Source organism: Pantherophis guttatus, chromosome 15 (genome assembly GCF_059756535.1).
Source record: "Pantherophis guttatus breed Tessera chromosome 15, ASM5975653v1, whole genome shotgun sequence".
Classification (NCBI taxonomy): Eukaryota; Metazoa; Chordata; class Lepidosauria; order Squamata; family Colubridae; genus Pantherophis; species Pantherophis guttatus.
This window is the reverse complement of record NC_142077.1, coordinates 19,739,979-19,749,033: the sequence shown is the minus strand read 5'-3', so window position 1 is coordinate 19,749,033 and position 9,055 is coordinate 19,739,979. Positions and strand designations below refer to the sequence as shown.

The following is a 9,055-nucleotide window of genomic DNA, read 5'->3' as shown; positions in this document are numbered from 1 at the left end:
AGACCATGTTCTTCTGTTGTCCCTTTTCAGGGATGGCTGGATGTGGCTGAGACAGAGAATCATTTCTCCTTGGTGAGGAGGGAAAGGAGGGGAGCATAGATGCACCAGCATAGATCAGCATATTCCCTTCTATTTAAATCAGCTCACCCACCCTCCACTATCCTCACCCTCACATCTTATTACGACAGGAAACGAATTCTCAGGTGTAGCCTCTCCTGGTTAAAAGAAAAAGTTATTTGAAGATTAAATTGGGACAAAAAAGAGGATTTTGTTCTTTCTATTCATGATGATACAATAATAACATGAGCATTTTTTGTAAAGGAGCTTCTCTGTTAGTGACTTTAATATACCATGGTGTAAATTTGGGTCGCCTTCTCCTCGCTCAACTTCAAGTTTTTGATTTTAAGGCCTTTAGTTCTTCTTTTAGCTGCCCTCTTTCCTGCACCATCTCCTCAAATAACATTGCATTTCTGTAAATTATGAGCAGACAGAAATTAGCCCTCTCATGATAGGTGATACTAAATGTTTCTCAGCTGTCCAGTTGTTCCTTCAGTCTTTTGTTTTCCGTGAGGAGCTCCTGTTTCTTGCCAGCTTGTTGCAGAACTCTACAGAGGAAGCTTTTATATTCCTTTCTTTCTCGTTCTACCTCTTCCTCCAACGCATCGATTCATGGAAGCAAGGAAGGAAGGATTCCCTTCTAAATATTTCTCACCTCTCCAGCTGTTCTTGGAGAGTTTTAATCTCTGTGAGGAGCTCCCGTTTCTCCCCAGCGTGCTGCAGAACTCTGCAGAGGAGGCTCTTGTACTCCTCTCTCTCGAACTGCAGCTGTTGTTCCAAAATATTTATTCTGTAAAAGAGGAAGACAAGAGCGAAATTAGCCTCCTCAGGTTTTCACTCCAACCATCCAACTTGTTTAAAATGAAAACTCCCTCAAAATACCTGGCCCTTTCTCACCTCCTCTGCCTCTCCTCCAGCTCCCTGCAGCTAGCCTCTCCTGCTTAAAAGAAAAGGTTATTTGTTATAGGAGAGAATTGATCTCTCAGCCTGATTCCTTCACTTAATAAAATGATCATATGAAAATTTGTCATACTTAGTAATGGACACTCAAAACATTCCCCAGAAGATTTAGACTGCTTACATGAGGGATATGGGGGGGGGAGTGATGGACCGCTGAGGGAGAGGACCTTCATATATTGGGAGCAACTGGCCGGCCCATGAAGTCTTCTGCTGAAAAGCCATGGAGATCGTAAGGAAGTTGGGCCTGAGCACAGGGAAAACCCTCAAGCCCAGTTAATCCAGGCCCCCTCATCTGAAAGAGCCATGTTTACTTTCATGGTTTGGGTCCTAGATATTGGCTGTAACTATATAGTACATACCTCCGTGTGTCTCCAGAGGCCAAAGTCCAGCTGTTCTTCTGGTACCACTAGAAAAAAAATAGACTTCTTTAAAAACACAAACTTATTGACAATCATTCTTACACCATCTGGGTTCTTTATTCTCAAATCTTAGGTGCCAGCTGATATTTCTGGCATCTAATCTCTTCACACTTGCTGCTAAACTTAAGTAGATAATACCTCTGTCTTTTAATTGCCTCCTACCTCTGTTTCTCCGCTGGACTTTTTTGTTGAGTCTATAAAAAAAGTTTCCAGCCATTTCTTCAGTGTAGCAGTTGAGAATGAGCCAGGACAGCCCAGCCAACGTCTTATGACATGTGCTGAGAAAGCTGCCTGTCATATTATAATAATGATTGGCACCTAGAAGGGAAAGTCCTAGCATGAACATTTTCATTCGGAAAATCGGAAGATAGGTTTTGGGGTGGGTGAGCAGGGAGCGGCTCAGTTCAAGGCCAGTTTGACCTTCCTTTGAAAGACTCTTGGAATCTTGTGCTGCACAGAAGATCCATTTATATTGGGAAGGAAAGTTGGGTCCTGCCATCTAGAGGTATCTGATTCGGCCATTACTCAGGGAATTACAGGCTGTGTGAGTTTTTTTACGCTTCAGATGATCATGATCCTCTTAGAGCCAGACTTTTCCAGTTTTTACTTTTTTTTTAATTTTTAAAATTTTTTATTGATTAAAAAGAAATAGAAACAAACATATAAACAACAATGCAACAATGCAACAATACAACAATACAACGACGTTGTTGACCTCTCTTTTGTGTAGAAGTTGAGCAAGGAGACGATGTTATTCTGCACTTCTCCTGCTCTTTTCAGGGAGGGCTGGATGTTGCTGAGGCAGAGGATGATGACGAAGGGGTGGGGAGGGGGAAGGGAGGAGGGCAAAGGGGGGGAGGAGGGGGACGGGGACGGAGTGGGAGAGAAGGGGCAGGAGGAGGGGAAGAGAGATATACGGGAAAGGGAGGGAGATAGGTTTTGGGGTGGGTGAGGACATCTCTGGGCTTCCTCTAGAAGGGAGACTTCCTGCTGCCCTTCATCCTCTCCACCCCCCCCCCCAGTTCACCCAAAAAGCAAGGCAAAGGGCCAATGGTGGAGGAGAAGATATTCTGGGCAAGGGAGGATGGGCTTGCATCTCTGCTGTTGTTAATCTTCATTTTAAATTGCTCCCTTGCTCAGTTTCTCTTCCAAACCTTTGCAGAGCTCCTCCTTTTCTGCAATGAGTTGGACATTGTTCATCGTAAGCTCCTTGTTCTTCAGCTGGAGAGCTCCTCTTTTTCTGACCTCAGCCTTGAAATTTCCATGGTCTTCCTGTAAATTAGGAAGCATAGAGAGAAATTGGCCTCCTTGCTTTTTTCTCTTGAAACGTGAAACTTTTTCTTAAATTAAAAAAATATGAAACATAACTGTGTGTTTTGTGTCTGTGTGTTTAGCAATTCAGTTTTTGTATTTCTGCTGTAACCATCAGCAGTTTCTCCTTAAGAAAACGATGTTTCAACCATTTATGGGGTATATTAGAAAGAGTAAAAGTGAGAAATGAGTAAATTTTCATGGACTTGAGCTGACCCTGGACACTTCCACAGTATTCTACTTATGGTCGTATTTCCCATCCCTAAAAGATTTCAGATTGCAGGGTCCAATCTGGGTCGGTCACCGGGATCAGAGTTTCCGAGTTTCCTTCCGAGGGTTAACTCATCCTCAGGGAACGTCTCTCTACCAGAATCTCTGCTCTGGCCTCTCCCATTCATAGTATTTATGTGGTGCCTGGTTGCATGTGGCTTTTCATTGGTTGATTCGGGTGTTGATGGCCAACTATTAAGTCGTTGGCTGCTGATTCCTTAGTTCCTAAGTACCTGATAAATTGGTGGTAAATCAGCACTCCTGTTGACTGACAAAGCGCCCATTTCCCAGGCTTCAATCATTTCCCTGGCTATTTTTGTACTTACTCCACCAACAATCTTAGTTGCTGCGGAATTGAATGCATGTTCTCATTCATTCCAAAGTGAGGCTACCATTGAGTTCAGGTCTCCTCATCTGACTGCTTCCTTGGTGTACTTGCAATTTTGGTGGTTAGCTTCCTCCCCGTCTCTCCTACATGTCACGGGGGCAATTCATGCAGCGGATCCGGTAGATTAATTAGAAGTGTCTCCCAGCTGCAAGCAGACTTTGCAATGCATGACTTGTCCTCACATGGTAGCCTCTAGATCAATGGTTCTCAACCTGTGGGTCGGGACCCCTTTGGGGGTCAAACGACCCTTTCACAGGGGTCGCCTAAGACCATCAGAAAACACATATTTTCAATGGTTTTAGGAATAATTTTATTGTTGGAGGTCACCACAACATGAGGAACTATATTAAAGGGTCGTAGCATTAGGAAGGTTGAGAGCTACTGCTCTAGATGGTGTGTGATGCCCACTTGCAGATCTCGGAAGCTGCGTGTCAACTCTGAAGCGAGCCTGGCTGAAGCCATCTTTTGCTGCCTCATAGTTGCCACGAACTCTGAAAGGGGGAAGGGAAGGGGAAGTAGATCGACTGACTGCAGTCAAAACAAAAAGTTTTCTTGTGGGAACCAAGATCATCCTAACCGGTGGCAGTTGAAGGAGGGGAGGAGTGACCAAGCAGCCTGCCAGCTACTTACATTGGACAATGTGACTGGTGGCATCTGGGGAGGGAAACATTTGTTCCTTTAATTAGGCAAAAATCCCCAGCAACATTTAGAGTTGGTTTTCACTGGCTGTGCCGAAAGGATGTATCCAATAAACATGTTCTTTGAGGAAGCTACCTGCCTTGGAGTTCTGCTTTTGGCAGATGAATTACTCGGAATGCTGACATTAAAGTGTCCTGGCAGGAAGGACCACAACTACCGTAGAACAGAGTCCCCAGCAGTTTATCTGTGACTTTCGCTCCCATGCTTTTCTCCAGCCTCTCTTCTCCCAGACGAAGCTCAGGATCCCAAACGGAGAAGTTGCTTCTCCCCATAATTGTCACTCTCTGTGTTTTTGAGATCTCTTCTGCTCAGTCTCTTAGTTTGATAAGGTCTCAACATACACAAGGACTTGATGGAGCATCAGGAAAGAATATCACGCAGCATTTCTCATAATTAGCCATGCTATGCTTACAGCTTTTTTTATTATCATATCTGTTTCTTTACATCACCTGCCATATTCCAGGTGGCCAGCAGGTGGCAGGCCATTTCCATTCCATAAGACTTTTAAAGCAAAGGGTTTCATTTACCTTGATGGGCTTTGCACCCCGTTTTGCCTCCAGTGAGATAAGAGGGTTCGGAGCCCAACTCCATCTCCCGTTTCCCCCTTCTGTACCCCCATTCCTTTTACTTACCTTAAACTTAAAGCCTGCCACATTCCAAGTGGCCACGAGAGGGCAGGCTATTATTGCTATGCAGGTTCCCATAGGCTTTTAAAAATGGAGCCCCCTCTCCCCCCCTTGAGAAAACGATCTGTCTCAAGCTCCTGTACATCCTTTTGGCTCAGGCAGTGGAACTTCCCGCCGGTTCCCCCTCTCCGCAAAGCGAAGGGATCGCAGAAAGGCTGCCTAGCCCAGAATGGGGCTGCCTCCAACTTCAGAATTGGGAGGATCCAGAAAGAACAGGGGGACCAATGGGAATTCTCCCTTCTTGAGAGTCATCGGTCTCCGGGCAGACTTTCCCTTGACTTCACCCAATGCAGGAGAGAGTTCCATGCGGTTCCTCAGGCCAAGATCCCCTCTCCCACTTTCTCCGCTTCTCTCTCCCCTCCTTCAGGTGAAGCCCCCAAGGACTCTGCCCGGAGACCGATGACGCTCAAGCAGGGAGAATTCCCGTTGCTGCTGCCACTGGTTCTGGCCCTTCCAACCCCCAAAGTCCGAGATCAACGCTTCCTCCCCACAATGCAGAACCGGGGATTCCTCCTCTGGGGCTGGAAGCAGTGGTGAAATTCATTTTTTTTTACTACTGGTTCTGTGGGCGTGAGTCGGTGGGCGTGGTATGGCTCGGTGGGCGCAGCAGGGGAAGGATACTGCAAAATCTCCATTCCCACCCCACTCCTGGGGAAAGGATACTGCAAAATCCCCATTCCCTCCCCAGTCTGGGGCCAGGCAGAGGTGGACTTTGCCGGTTCTCCAAACTGCTCAAAATTCCCATTTCACCCCTGTCTGGAAGCCTCTGACCCAGACGCCCATTTCATTCCCCAGGTGAAGATGCTGCCGAAGGAAGAGTTCCTGCACTGGATCCCAAGGGGGGAGGGGAAGCCCCACAGCTAGCGAGGACTTGGGGGTCACAGACACCCCCCAATCCAAAAGGAAGCTAAATCAGGAAGAGGCGGAGAGGATCTGCAGGGATTCCTCCTACCGTCTCCCCAGGCTCACCCCACTTTCCCGGGGAAATCCTCCGCTCGGCTCTCTCGGGAAAGGCGCAGCTTCACTTTATGGGAGAAAAAACACGATTTCCTTCCTTGAAACTCGCATCTCTCTTGCTTGGAATGACTGTACGACCCGGCTCCTTCCAATTCTCCGCCCCTCAACCCCAAATGTGAAGGAACCGCCCCCCCATCATCTCTCATAGGAAGAGGAAGACTGCCTCTTCCTATGGAAGCTCAGCTAAGCTAGAGGACTGAGCAAGACTCACTGATGCAACTCTTGCTCAGCCTCCAGTTTGATTCCCTTTGTGTTGAGATGCTGGGGGGGGGGCGGGTTGTGTGTGTGTTGCTGTTGTTGTGGCAACATCCCTCTGTCAGCTCCCTATGTTTTTGCTGCTCAGGTCCAGACCTGAGCAGCAGTCTCGTTTGATGGTATTTAAGGGCAGAGAAAGGGGAGAAATTCTCTGCCTGGGTTTTTAAATGCAGACACCATTTCTAATAGCTTAATGGGGCTTTTTCAAGGCTTGTGATTGGTTGAGGCCCTGTGTGGTCCCAGAGTATCAATTACAGGGATTTGCCTGCAGTTCCTCAGTTCCAGTTTTAAGTCAATAGATGCTGTTGTATTATAAATGCTGGTCTGTTTCTTGCCTACTGAAGCCCATTATAGAATAAAAACTCTCATAAATTGGCTCTGCTTCGACTCCATGACTGCCATGACTGAGTCACGGCATCTCCATTCTGTCTATTGTATAGTTATCTGCTTGTCTTTTCCCCTTGTTTTAAAAAGTTCCTGTTTATCGCCTCTTTCCTCTTTCTCTCTTCAAAGATAATCCATTCCCATTTGAAAAAGAAAGATTTTCAAAGTTTTGTAGCTTTCCAAAAAAACCACCCGATCATTCCAAATTGGTAATAGCAATGATTCATTAATGGGTCTTTTCCTTCTGTAAAGTATTTTACTAAATCTTCTTGCCCCGATAGTCTATAGCCGCTAATTAAGGCTAGGGGCACACTTGTAAATATCCATTATTTAAGCGCTGTTCCCACCTGGGTTGGGTCTCACTTACCCGGCTTCTGAACACTTCACTCTTTCTCTTCCTTCTTCCTCCAGCACGATGCTTCTCCAGTTGGCCCCGGCTTCAAGGCATCCGCCACGGCTGCCATTCCCTCACCACTGACTCAGAGGGCTGCCTCCGGCCCCGAGGAACCTGCCCGTTCCTCTTGGCCATCCAAGGGGTCCCTCTCTTTCCCCCTGTCTCTACAGGACAGGGTCAGTCCACAGACCTGTCGGCGGCGGCTCGACAGTCGGGGTTTTTGCGGGGTTCGTGAGAGCCCCGCCATTTCCCCAACTGAATCGCCATGGCATCAACCGGAAATCCTTGTCTGTCTGTGTGTTTTTTCAACTATGCAAAGTTCTGATAACTACTTTTTCATTAAAGTTTAATCTCTTCATCTCTTTTCACTTGTTTTTTTTCTAGTTAGGGTTTTTTTTTTTTTTTTACTAAAGTTCTTGGAGTCTGGCCACACTATTGCATCAGCCCTTTTGTGCGATACCCTTGAGCATTAGCTTTCAAAATAAAGTAAATTTTAGTTCCAACTCAGCTGGCAGCTATTTCAGATCTGTGGAAGGCTCCAGCATTAACTGGCCCCTGGAGTTTTGTCTTTCATCACTATGCAAACAAATATCAGATTTATTTGTTTCTTCAGCCGCAGGTGTCGTATATTCCCTCTGGGGCCAATTTGAAGCATGGATCCCAAACCTCTCAATTCTAGATGACCGATTTAATTCCATCTCTGCTCCTGTTATTTTGAATCACATGGGGATTATTTCCCTTTCATTTCCCTCCAGAGAATTTCCCAACAATCTCCAAGTCCAAGAACTAGCTGAATTATCCAGGGATTCCTCCTGAGAGGGAGAATTATGATAAAAGTTTCAGCTCTGCTCTTTGGCCGAATCCTCCAGGGGAGACTTTGGGCAGAGAAATATGGAGGTTTGGTACAGGCAGAGTCTGTGCTCTTGAATGTACGTCTCTCTCCTTTCCAGGTGAAGCTGAGTGTTTCTCTGTGTTTGAATCAGGAAAGCATCTGGATGTTCCACCTTGTGAGAGTCCTTTAAATTCTTCTAATTCTTCTTTAGAAACAGGAAACAGATTGATTGATTCACCCCATGAATTATGGACCTCCTGCTTCTGCCTCTGATGCTGCTTTTGTCCCATTCAGTCTCTGGGAAGCTGAGAATGAAATGCCAGCTGAGTTTGGAGAACCAGGATGGAAAACAACCACAGAGCTTTTACAGCCCAGGAGACCATCTCATTGGTATATTCACCAGTGGAAGGGAAAGATTACATACAAAGTTGCTTTTCAACGTGGCTCCTTCTGTTCAATTTGTTTTCCATGATCCGTAAGTCACTCAGGGTGATGGAGTTGCACTCCCTCCATTCTAACACTCTCCTTCTTTTCTGTTTTTTATTTTTCATTTATTCCTACATTGGGGAATATGTCTAATTTCCTGAATGATTTTGATTTCCATGGCTTCTCTCTTTGGTTTGATTTTGTGAAAGAGACTCAAGAGGGGTCTGAAAAAAAGATGAAAGGGCTGCAGATTATTTTCCTCCCTCAGTTCAATCCGTAATTTATCACTTGGATAATGAATTTTATTTAAAGTAGTGGTGGAACCAGTTGTAATTGCCGTACCTCAGCCCATTTCCATATTGTGTAACTGATCATTGCTTTTGGATCAATGCTGGTTTAAGGCTTAGTAGGCTTGTGGAGGATTATATATATTATATATAACAAAAGTATTTTTTTTAATTTAATTTGATTTATATGCCGCCCTTCTCCGGAGACTCAGGGCGGCTTACAATGCGTTAAGCAATAGCCTTCATACTTTTGTATATTTATGCAAAGTCAGCTTATTGCCCCCACAACTGGGTCCTCAATTTCCCTACCTTAGAAAGGATGGAAGGCTGAGTCAACCTTGAGCCTTGGCGAGATTTGAACCTGCAGTAATTGCAGGCAGCTGGTCTTAATAACCAGCTTAATAACAGGGTGCCTTAGACCACTGTACTACCAAGGCTCTTTTTTGTTGTGGCTGTTGATTATAATAACTTTTTTTTCAATAGGACTTCTTACGAATTTTTTTCTTGCTTACTATTCATTTTCAACATTCAACTGGCCAACAAGAATTCCCATCTCTTGCACAATCTCACACTTGGCTACAACATCCATAACAACTATGGGAGCACTTTCCACACTTCAGGGGCCTTGCTGGACATTCTCTCCACTGGAGAAGCCAATGTCCCCAACTAC

At 45.5% G+C, this 9,055-nt stretch overlaps 1 long non-coding RNA gene across 1 annotated transcript; it reads right to left on the bottom strand.

Annotated features, from left to right (window-relative positions):
• Positions 1 to 2,906, bottom strand: LOC132712447 (uncharacterized). The gene is made up of 4 exons (XR_009623107.2): positions 2,591 to 2,906; positions 1,377 to 1,423; positions 955 to 994; positions 1 to 847 (listed from the first exon to the last, which is right to left on the bottom strand). It is a non-coding gene; the product is annotated as an uncharacterized LOC132712447 (long non-coding RNA).
• Positions 2,907 to 9,055: the final 6,149 nt, after the last annotated feature.